This window comes from Mobula hypostoma, chromosome 5 (assembly GCF_963921235.1).
Source record: "Mobula hypostoma chromosome 5, sMobHyp1.1, whole genome shotgun sequence".
In the NCBI taxonomy this organism is placed as follows: Eukaryota; Metazoa; Chordata; class Chondrichthyes; order Myliobatiformes; family Myliobatidae; genus Mobula; species Mobula hypostoma.
This window is the reverse complement of record NC_086101.1, coordinates 40,298,539-40,311,265: the sequence shown is the minus strand read 5'-3', so window position 1 is coordinate 40,311,265 and position 12,727 is coordinate 40,298,539.

The window sequence follows — 12,727 nt, the reverse complement described above, 5'->3', positions numbered from 1 at the left end:
AGGCTCAATAACCTGCCTTTGCCAGGACCAGCAGAATGTGTTAAATGGTGTATACTGCTTGTTTTTGTTACTATTCATGTAGCAAAGCAATTTCCTTGAACATAGTGATTGGACCAGAACCAAACTGTAATAAACCAGCATTTTGCAACAACTTGATTCCCTGATCCAAACCATTGATCCCAATAGCGATGAGATTGAGATCCAACACTTATCCTTGCGGTCGCCCACTTGGCCACAGACTCCCAACCCTCCTTTACTCCATGTGCTCTAGTTTGCACAATAATCACTTATGTGGAACTTTATTGAAACTGTACGCAATTTCAAATGAGCTACAGTCACTGGTTAACCCTTTATTCTGTCAAATTTAGCTTAAAATAACTGTAAGCCAGCTTTTAGCCATTGTATTAAAGCTTAAATGAATCTAATTGCACTGACTGAATTCGGTACTATGGTGCTGCATTTTTTGGTATTCAACCAGCAAAACAGTTATGGACTGAAGGTATATCTTACTGATTTTCAGGATTAAAACTATGTTATTTCAGTACTTATATCAGTTTCTCCTCAATTTTTGACATTGGTTTCGGTTTGTGCTTTTGGCAGACCATGTCTAAAATGATTAGGCTTGTTTGAAATCCCTCAAACAGTCATGCATTTGATTCAGGCAGCCGACACATCCTGGGGTATCCTGTATCCTGTAAACCTGTAGCACAGCTATATACAAGGATGATTTTTTGTACTGAAGCTTGAGGAAATTTGAAATTGGCTTGTTACAACAACCATTTGATTTTGGCCAGAATTATGATTATTTTTCTGTGAAAACCCTTTCAGAACATTCCACCATTCAGAGTCATGGAGTCATAGAGTCAAACAGTACAATAGATTATGTCTTTCCAGTTACCAAATAACACTTTATACCACTGTGCTAATACAAAGTTAAGTACTGTTATTTCTTTTTCCCACCCAGCTTCCTATTTTAACCAATATACAGTACTGTGCAGAAGTCTAGCTACAGTGGTGCTAGAAAGTTTGTGAACCATGTAGAACTTTCTCTATTTCTGCATAACTATGGCCTGATCTGATCTGATCTTTATGTGTGTACTAAAACTAGATAAAGAGAACCCAATTAAATATCTAACAAAAATTATACATTCATTTATTTATTGAGAAACAATGACCCAATATTACATGTATTTGTTGGAAAAGGTATGTGAACTTTTGCATTCAGTAACTGGTGTGACCCTCTTGTACAGCAATAACTTCAGCCAAACATTTCCAGTAACTGCTGATCAGTCCTGTACATTGGCTTGGAGGAATTTTAGGACATTCCTCCTTACAAAACTGTTTCAACTCTGGGATGTTGGAGGGCTTCCTTACATGAACTGGTTGCTTCAGGTCCTTCCACAACATTTCTATAGGATTAAACTCAGGACTTTGACTCAGCCATTCCAAAACACAAATTTTCTTCTTTTTAAAGCATTCTGATGTTGATTTACTCTTATCTTTCGGATCATTGTCTTAATGCATTATCCAACTTCTGTTAAGCTTCAGGTGATGGACTGCTACCCTGACATTATCCTGTAAAATGTGTTGATACAATTTTTAATTTGTTGTTCCCTTAATGGTTGCAAGCTATCCAGGCCCTAACGCAGCAAAGCAGCTCCAAACCATGATGCTCCTTCCACCATGCTTCACAGTTGGGATGAGGTTTTGGTGTTGGTGTGCAGTGCCCTCTTCCCTCTGAACATAGCAATGTGTATTTCTGCTAAAAGTTCAACTTTTGTCTCATCTGTCCACAGAACATTGTCCCAGAAATGTTGTAGAATATGCAGATGGTCTTTTGTAAACTTGAGACAGGATGCAATTTTTTTTTTTTGAAGAGCACTGGTTTCTTCCTGGGTGTCTTCCATGAACATCATTCTTGTTCAGTGTTTATCTTATAGCGGACACATGAACAGAGATTTTACTAAATGCTGGATATTTCTGCAGATCTTTTGCTGTTACTCTCGGGTTCTTTTTCACCTCCGTCAGCATTGCACATTGTGCTCTTGATGTGATATTTGCAGGATGCCCACTCCTAGAGAGAGTATCAACAGTACTGAGTTTCCTCCACTCGTAGCCAATTTCTCTTATTGTGGACTGATGATCATCTAAGTCTTTAGAAATGCTTTTGTAGCCTTTTCCAGCTTGCTTGATGCTCTCTACAATTCTTCTTCTAAGGTCTTCTGAAAGTTGTTTTGATCGAGGCATGGTACACGTAAATAGATCTTTCTTGAGAAGAGCAGGCTCTGACAGTAACCTGACTTTGCGTGTCTTTTTTATAGGGCAGGGCACCTCGACAACCCACACCCCCAATCCCATCTCTTTGACTAGAACACCTGACTCCAAATAGCTTTTGCAGAAGGCATTACCCCAGATAAATACCTGTAATATTGTATTATTTTTCTCAATAAATAATTGAATAATTATAATGTTTTTGTGTTATTTATTTAACTGAGTTCTGTTTATCTAGTTTTAGGACTTACGTGAAGATCTGATCACATTTTAAGTCGTATTTATGCAGAAATAGAGAAAATTCTACAGAGTTCACAAACTTACTAGCAGCACTGTATTGCCCATGACTGTTGCATCATGGGAGCAAGCCCTTCAGCCCAACTGGTCCATGGCATCCTCCCGGCTTCTCTGACTTGCCCATTTTTGGTCCATTATATTCCAAGCCTCGCTTCTCTATGTACCTATCTAAATGCCTATTAAATATGGCATTTGTACCTGACACAACCACTTTCTCTGGCAGTTCATCCCAGTATTTGCTGTTCTCTGTATAAAGAATTTACTCTTCCGATCTCTTTTAACTCTCCCCTCTTGCATTTTATCAGTGCCCTCTAGTTCTGGACACCCCAACCCTAGCCATAGACTCATACAGCATCGAAACAAGCCTTTTGGCTTACCAGATCTATGTTGCTGTCAAATACTCATTTATATTAATCAGAATCACTTTCATTCAATCAGTACCCTTCTGTGCTTTTGTAATCAGAGTGCTTAGCTAGATACATTGAATCATAGAGTAATACAGCATAGAAAAAGGCCCATCAGCCCAATTCGTCCACGTTCACCAAGGATCCTTGAGCTGATCCAATATGCCTGCATTTTGTCGATACTCTTTAAACTTTTACTATCCATAAATACACCTGAATGTCTTTCAGATGTTATAATTACCTCTTCTAGAAGCTTATTCCATTTACCATCACCATCTGTGTGAAAAAAGTGTCCCTCAGGTTTCTTAAAACTTTTTCTCCTTTTATTTAAATCTATCTCCTCCAACTTCAGGCTGCCCTACCCTGGGGAAAAGTCAGTGATCATCCATTTTATCGACTCCCCTCATGAAATGATGGGTCTGCAAGTGATGCAGACCTGGACCTCTTGTAACTGTCTTGCTCACCAGACTTGAATGCCTGTGATCTGGCCCTCAGTAGATTGTGGATCTCATAGTTCATCCAGAGCTTCTGCTTAGGGAAAACTCTAAATGATTTTGTAGGGACGCACTTGTCTATAGCTGTTTTAATAAAGTCCGTGGCAGTCGTTCAGATCCACAGATGAGTCCTTGGATACGGCCCACTCTACTGACTAGAAGCAATCCCATGTCCTCTCCTCTACCTGCCACAACCACCTCTTTGTTGTCCTAATCTCTGGAGCTTTGCTCTTTAGGAGAAGGACCTCTAACTGATCAGATTTACCAAAATGCAGTCTATGCATGGACCTAAAATTATTATAAGGTACAAAAGCAAATAGTCCAGGAGAAAGACATAAGAGCAGAATTAAGCCATTCAGCCCATTGAGTCTGCTATGTTATATCATGGCTGATCGGTTTCCTTCTCAACCCCACTCTCTTGCCTTCCTCCTGTAACCTTTCACACCTTGACTAATCAAGAACATTTCAACCTCCACCTTAAATGCACCCAGTGACTTGACCTCCACAGCCGCCTTTGTCAACCCTGCTTTCATTAAAAAATTCGAACAGATTTGTGAAGCAAGATATTCCCTTAGGGAAACTCTGCTGACTTTGGCTTATTTTACCACGTGACTGCAGGTACCCCAGAATGACATGCTTAACAATTGACTCCAACATATTTTAAAAAATTTATTGAGACACAGTGTGAAGTAGGCCCTTCTGACCCTTCAAGCCACGCCACACAATAACCCACCAATTTAACGCCGGCCTAATCATGGGGCAATTTACAATGACCAATTAACCTACCAAATGGTACATCTTTAGACTGTGTGAGAAAGCCAGAGCACCTGAAGGAAACTCAGGTCGTGACGGGGGGAACATACAAACTCCTTACAGGCAGCATTGGGAAATGAACCCAGATCCTCTGTACTGTAAAGCGTTGTGCTAACCAGTATCGATCCATCTTCCCAGCCACTGAGGTCAGATTAATTGGCCTATAATTTCCTTTCTTCTGCCTTCTTCCTTCTTGAAGACTGGAGCGTCATTTGCAATTTTCCAGTCCTCCGGAACTATGCTAGAATCTAGTGATTCTTGAAAGATCATTACTAATGCCTCCACAATCACTTCAGCTACTTATTTTGGAACCTTGGTGCATAGTTCATCTGGCCCTAGTGATTTATCTACATTTAGATGTTTCATTTCCCCTAGCACCTTCTCCTGAGTAATAGTATCTGCAGTCACTTCAGCTCCCTAACCCTCTCAAATTTTTGGCATATTGCTAGTGTCCTTCACAGTGAAGAATGATGCAAAGTACTTATTCAGTTCATCCACCATTTCTTTGTCCCCCAATACTACCTCTCCAGCATCATTTTCCAGTGCTCCAATATCTACTCTCGCCACTGTTTTACACTTTGTATATCTGAAGAAAACTTTTGGCATCGTCAGTGATATTGTTGGCTAGTTTAAGTTCATATTTCATCTTTTCCCCCCTTATGGCTTTTTTTAGTTGCCTTCCATTGCCTTTTAAATTTGTTCCAGTCCCCTAACTACCCACTAATTTTTGCTCTATTACCTGCCGTCTCTTTTGCTTTTATATTGGTTTGACTTCCCTTGTCAGCCATGGTTGTGCCATCCTGCCTTTAGAATACAATTACTTCTTTGGGATGTAGCTATCCTGCACCTTCTGAATTGCTCCCAGAAACTCCAGCTATTGTTGTTCTGCTGTCATCCCTGCTAGTGTCCCCTTCTAATCAACTTTGGTCAGCTCCTCTCTCATTCTTCTGCAATTCCCTTTACTCCACTGTAATACTGATGCATTTGACTTTAGCTTCTCCCTCTCGACTGCACGGTGAATTTTATCATGTTAAGGTTTCTTTATCTTCGGGTTTCTTACCTAAGGGTTTATTTACCTTAAGCCCCCTAATCAAATCTAGTTTGTTACACATTACCCAATCCAGAATGGCTCATGATCGAGTGAACTCAACCACAAGCCTTAAAGAGCCATTTTGTTGGCATTCTACCGATTCTTTCCCTTGGGATCCAGCACTAAACTAATTTTCCCAATATACCTTCATATTGAAATCCCCCATGACTTTTGTAACATTGCCCTTTTGAGATGCCTTTTCAATCTGCAATCTTAATTTGTAACCCATGTCCTGGCTGTTGATTGGGGGCCTGTATCAGGGTATCAGGGTATTTTTACCCTTGCAGTTTCTTAACTCTACCCGCAAGGACTCTACATCTTGCAATCTGATATCACCTCTTTCTAAGGACTGATTTCATTACTTACCAACAGAGCCACTCTACCCTTTCTGCCTGCCTGCCTGTCCTTTCACTACTACACGTATGCTTGGATGTCAAGCTCCCAACTATGATCTTCTTTTAGCCATGACTCAGTGAAGCCCAGAAAGTCATAACTATTAATCTCTAAATGCACTACAAGATAATCTACTTTATTCCATGTACTGTGTGCATTCAAATATAAAACCTTCAATTCTGTATCCAACACCCTTTTCAAATTCGTTACCCTCCCCCCCTCCCCGACACTACAACTTATCTGACCGGCTGTAATTTTGCCCTATCTTCTGCCTGTGCTTCCTGACAGCCTCACTACACACGGCCTCTGCTTGTAAACAACAGCCCTATCATCATCCCTAGTCCTCAAGGTTCCCACTCCCACTGTTAAATTCATTTAAACTCTCCTCAACAGCTCTAACAAACCTACCTGCAAGGGTCTTTGTCCCCCTCAAGCTCAAGCGTAACCTCTCCCTTTAGTTCTGGGGATATCTTCCCCAGAAGAGATCCCAGTGATCTAGAAATCTGGATCCCTACCCTCTGCACCAGTTCCTCCACCATGCGTTCGTCCGATAAATTACCCTATTCTAAAACTCACTGGCATATGGCGCAAGCAGCAATCCAGATATTGCTATCCTGGAGGTCCTGCTTTTCAGCTTTCTACCTAGCTCCCTTAATTCTCTTTTCAGGACCCCCTTGGTTTTCCTATCTACGCCCTTGGTGCCAATATGTACTGCTGGCTGCTCACCACCCTCCTTTAGAATGTTTAGCGTATCGTGGACCCGATCTGAGATGTCCCTGACCGGGACACCAGGGAGGCAGCATACCATCCGGGTATCTCTATTGTGTCCACAGAGTCTTGTGTCTACTGCTCTAACTAAAGATTTCCCTTTCATTACTGCATTCCTCTTCTGCCCCCTTCCTTTCTGAGCACAGCACCAGACTCAGTGCCAAAGACCCAGTCCCTGTCAACAGTATCCAAAACGGTTTACTGAGGGTAACGGCCACGGGGGAACTCTGCACTAGCTGCCCATTTACCTTCCTTCTCCTGACAGTCAACTATCTTCTTGCCTCCTGCAACTTAGGTGTGACTTCCTCCCTGTAGCTCCTCTATGTCATCTCAGTTTCTTGCATGTGTCAAAGGTAATTGAGCTGCTGCTCCAGTTCTTTAATACGTTCTCTGAGGAGTTGCAGCTCAGTGCATCTGGTGCAAACGCTGGTTATCTGGGAGGCTGGAGTTTTTTCCAGAATTCCTAAATTACACAAAAAGCAAAACACAGCCCCCAAAGTATCGAGTAACAGAATGAAAAATGAAGAAGGAGAAACTTTCAAGGTACTTACCTCTCTCAGGCCTGACGAGCCAAAGCCTCCCCACGCTAACACTGGCCTACCAACACAATGCCCAACTATGGCCACTCCACTTGTCCCTGCCTTATTTTTATTTGCCTTTGCTAATGTGTGAGGCCTCCTGCATTGATTCAACTGTGACTGAACCATCAAAATCCTGCGAAGACTTCTTCATTTAAATCTCTCACTCACTAACCTGTGTGAGGCCTCCTGGAGCAATTTGACTGTAGTACTCATGGGTTCAGAGAAAGTTGTTCCTAAGTTATCGAGCGCAGATCATCAGGGTCTTGTACCTCCTCCACAATGGTAGTAATGAGAAGAGGACATGTCCTGGATGGTGAGGGCACTTAGTGATGGACATCTCATTCTTGAGGCAACACCTCATGAAGCTGTCCTTGATGGTTGGGAGAGGTGTGCTTGTGATGGAGCTGGCTGAATCTACTACTAACTGCAGCCGCTTGTGATCCTGTGCATTTTAGCTTTCATATCAGGATGTATGCAACCAGTCAGAATGCTCTCCACTGTACAGCTGTAGCAATTTTTAAGGGTTTTTAGTGACATACCACATCTCAAAATCCTCAAAAAGTGGAACTGCTCATTTCATTTCAAATTCTTAACCATTTCTATCCCAATCATATATGAAATGGGACAAAGTTTCATCGATTAACATCTTCAAAGGGGGTGCCTCCAAAATTCCGTTTTTAGGACCTTCTCCCCTTTTCCTTCCTATGCGTAATGGTACCAACGACATAGGAAGGAAAAGGGGAGAAGGTCCTAAAAACGGAATGCAGGTGGTTAGGAAGAAAGTTGAAATGCAGGGCCTCAGGGGTAGTAATTTCAGGATTGCTGCCTGTGCCACACAACATTGAGGATAGGAATAGAATGAGGTGGAGGATAAATACGTGGCCGAAGAACTGGAGCAGGGACAAAGATTCAGATTTATGGATCATTGGGACCTTTTCTGGGGTAGGTGATGTAAAATGATGTTGGTGATGTAGTAATGGGGGATAAAGAAATAACAGATGAACTTAATAAGTACTTTGCTTCAGTCTTGGCTGTGTGAGACACTAGTTGTATGCCGGAGGTCCATGCGTGTCAGGGAATAGGAGTGAGTGCCATTGCAAAGGAAAAAGTGCTAGCCAGACTCAAGGGTCTTAAGGTGGATAAGTCACCTGGATCAGATGGACTGCAACCCAGAGTCCTGAAAGAGGTTGCTGAAGAGATAACGGACGCATTGGTCATGATCTTTTAAGAATCACTTGATTCTGGCATAGTCCCAGAGGACTGGAAAATTATAAATATCACTCCAATCATTAAGAAGGGAGGGACTCAAAAGAGAGGTAATTATAGGCCAGTTAGCCTAACATCTGTGGTTCAGAAAGTGTTACAGTCCATTATGAAGGACGAGGCTTCAGGGCACTTGGAAACTAATGATAAATTAAGTCAAAGTCAGCATGGTTTCTGTGAAGGGAAATCTTGTACAAAAGGGACGGGTTACACCTGAGTTTGAGGGGACCAATTTCCTTGCGGGCAGGTTTGCTAGAGCTGTTGGGAGTGGTTTAAACTAATATGGCAGGGGGATGGGAACCAGTATGATAAAACTGAGGGTGAGGCAACAAGTTTACAAGCAGATGATGTAATATGAATGTAAGGAAGGACAGGCCAATGATTGGGTACAACTGCAGACAGGGCAAAGAAATAAGTTGTATGACAGAAGCATAATTCATAAGGGCAAAGGATGTAGGACTGAAGGTACTGAATTTAAATGTGTGTAGCATTCGGAATAAGGTGGACGAACTCATAGCACAATTAAAGATTGGTCGGTATGACATTGTGGGCATCACTGAGTTGTGGCTGAAAAAGGGTCATAGTTTGGAGCTTAACATCAAAGGATATACTTTGTATTGAAAGGACAGAAGCGGTAGTGTGGCTCTGTTGGTAAAAGATGGAGTTACATCTTTAGAAAGAGGTGACATATGGTCAGATAATGTTGAATCTTTGTGCGTGGAGTTCAGAAACTGTAAGTGTAAAAACACCATTATGGGAATCATATATAAGTCTCCAATTGGTAGCCAAAATGTGGGGTTGAGATTGCAAAGGGAACTGGAAAGGGCATGTGATAGGGGTACTGTCACAATTGTAATAGGGGTCTTCAATATGCAAGGGCATCGGGAAAATCAGTTTGGTGTTGGATTACAAAGAGGGAATTTGTCAAGTATCTATAAGATAGCTTTTTAAAGCAGCTTGTGCTGGAACCTACTAGGGGAAAGGCTATCTTAGATTGGGTGCTGTGTAATAACCCAGTCCTCATTAGGGAGCTTGGTATAAAGGAACCCTTAAGAAGCAGTGATCATAATATGAGTGAATTCATACTGCAGTTTGAGAGAGAGAAACATGTCGGATGTATTAGTATCACAATGGAGTAAAAGGAATTACCGAGGCATGAGAGAGGAGCTTGCCCAGATGGATTGGAGGGAGATACTGGCGGAGATGTCAACAGGTGGTTGAAGTTTCTGGGAATCGTTCACAAAGTTTTCTTCTTCATGCAGAAGAAGAATTTATCAAATGGTAGGGCTAAGCAACCATAGCTGACAAGGAAAGTTAAGGACTCTATAAAAGCTAAGGAAAGGGCATATAAGGTAGGAAAAGTGAGTGGGAAGTTGGTAAGATCCAACAAAAGGCAATTAAAACAGCTGTAAGAAGGGAAAAGATGAAATATAAGGGCATACAGACTTAAAACATTAAGCAAGATACTAAAAGTCTTTTTCCAGGTTTATAAATAATAAAAGGGAGGTGAGATTTGATATTGGAAAGTAGTGTTGGTGAGGTAGTAATGGGGGACAACGAAATGGCAGATGAACGTAATAACTACTTTGCTTCAGTCTTTGCTGTGTGAGACACTAGCTGTATGCCGGAGGTCCATGAGTGTCAGGGAGCAGGAGTGAGTGCCATTGCAAAAGAAAAAGTGCTAGCCAGACTCAAAGGTCTTAAGGTGGATAAGTCACCTGGATCAAATGGACTACATCCCAGAATCCTGAAAGAGGTTGCTGAAGGGGTAATGGATACATTGGTCATGATCTTTCAAAAATCACTTGGTTCTAGTATGGTCCCAGATGACTGGAAAAATGTAAGTATCACTCCACTCGTTAGGAAGGGAGGGAGACAAAAGAGAGGAAATTATAGGCCAGTTAGCCTAACATCTGTGGTCGGGAAAGTGTTGGAGTCCATTATTAAGGATGAGGTTTCGAGGTACTTGGAGACTAATGATAAATTAAGTCAAAGTCAGCATGGTTTCTGTGAAAGGAAATCTTGCCTGATAAATCTGATTCTTTGAGGGAGTAACAAGCAAGGTGGACAAAGATGAGGCAGAGGATGTCATTTACTTAGATTTTCAGAAGGCATTTGATAAGGTGCCTCACATGAGGTTGCTTAACAAGATAAAATCCTATGGTCTTAAAGGAAAGATACTGGCACAGATAGCAGAATGGCTAACAGGCAGGAGGCAACGAGTGGAAATAAGAGGGGCCTCTTCTGCTTGGCTGCCAGTGAGTAGTGGTGTTCCTCAGGGGTCAGTATTTGGACCACTACTTTTCACATTGTTTGTCAATGATTTGGCTAGTGAAATTGAAGGCTTTGTAGCAAAGTTTGTGGAGGATACCAATATAGGTGGAGGAGTAGATAGTGCCGAGGAAGCAATGCGATTGCAGCTGGGCTTACACAAATTGGAAAAATGGGCAAAGAAGTGGCAGATTTATTATATGTTGGAAAATGTATAATACATTTTGTTGAAAAGAACAATAGTGCAGACAATTATCTAAATGGGAAGAAGGTTCAAACATCAAAGGTACAATGGAAGACTTGTTGATAGATTCCTTATTGGTTGGGGCATCAAGGGATATTGTGAGGGGGAAGGTGTAAAGGGTTGAATGGAATCCAAGATTAGCCATGATGAAATGGCGGAGTAGACTCGATGGCCTGAATGGCCTAATTCCGCTCCTACATCTTATGGTCTAAGGAAACATCGATCACTAAGATCCCTCACCATCCACGACGTACCCTCTTCTCAATGTTGCTATCAGGGAGGAAGTACAGCACTCTGAAGCTGCATACTTAACATTGTAGGAACAGCTTCTTACCTTCAGCCATCACATTTCTGGATGGTCCATGACCCCATGAACACTGCCTCCTTGCTTTTCTCTATTTCTTCACTACACATTTATTTTTATATATTTAGTATATTTTATGTGATTTAGACTAATTCCATATTTTGTACCATCCTGTTTCTGCAAACCTGATTCTGATTTGACAATCAAAACTTCCTATTTTGAAGATCTTGAGGGACAGTTTAAGAATATGGATACTTCATCCTGATGCAGCTGCTCTTTTCAAGATTGTTTATAGTCATCATTTATTTCAATGGTTTCTGTGTAAGTTTGAACATTGGTGCTCACTCTGTTGCTTTTGGTACAGAATTTACACTTGTAATCGATGGTGCTTCGCATCTATTGGCGATAACATGAGTCAAATGGAGAGCAGCCTCCACAAAGCTTTGGAGCAAATTAACTTGGTAAAAATGAGGTTATTAATTTTCATCATGCAACTCTGACTTGCAGGAACATGAGGGAACACTTGTTGGTAGGTGCAGTGCATGTTATGTTGGTTGAGAAACGTTATTCTGCTCTTCATATTCCTGGGATGTTGGAAAGCACCACAGAGTCAGTGAAATTCCTTTAAAGGGTAGTATGATTACTCGAGTCGTGTATGATGTTATCCTAAGGGGTTGTCTTTAGGGTGAATGCCCTTAATGGAGAACACCTGAGTTTGACTTTGTTTAACATGGGGAGGCTGATATATAAGGGCAGCAATCACACAGTCCTTGACAGATCAGGAGTCAGGGTTTAGTTTCATGGAATGCAAGATGTCTGTGGGATCATTGATGCAGCCTTCCTCCACCTTCACTGCCATTGTGATGTGTCATCATCTTCCGCCAGCTCCATCGTGGAGATTTTGGTTGGATCTCTCTTTGTCTCTATCCTTCCACTTGACCTTACCGCCATGGAGCTAAGCATCAGATGACTAAACTCCAGACAGCATCGCCCTCAGGACCTCGGGCACTCACAGGTCTCTCCACCACGACAAGGTGACAATCCTCAGAGAAGTATTTTAGAGGGTACCTGCTATTGAAAGGTAGGAAATAAACTCAGTTATTTTGTATGCAGCAAGCTCCCACAGACTGCAGTTGTATGTTAAATGAGCTCCAGTACGGCAGGATGCAAACCAATATATGCTCAGTCCAAAAGGAATATACATAATTGAAGAGTGATTTCTCGTGATATGTGTCCTCTCTCTTGCTCTTCCAGCCAAGAATATGAAATATTCATTGTTGCCAATACTGCCATTGTATCGGATCACAGAGATCTCTGCCAGAATTCCTGATGGATTCCCCATCTGTTCGGGTATAGAAGTACACTGCTCAGAAATTCCTGACTAACACTACAGAGTGCTAAATACTCTGTACATCCAATAATCAGGAGATCAGAGTTACTAAAATCAAGATATGAGTCTGTCCCTTAATAATTAAGATGAATTTTTAGTTTGACTTTGGATTTTGAAAGTTCCATTATTTCATTCAAGCTAAAA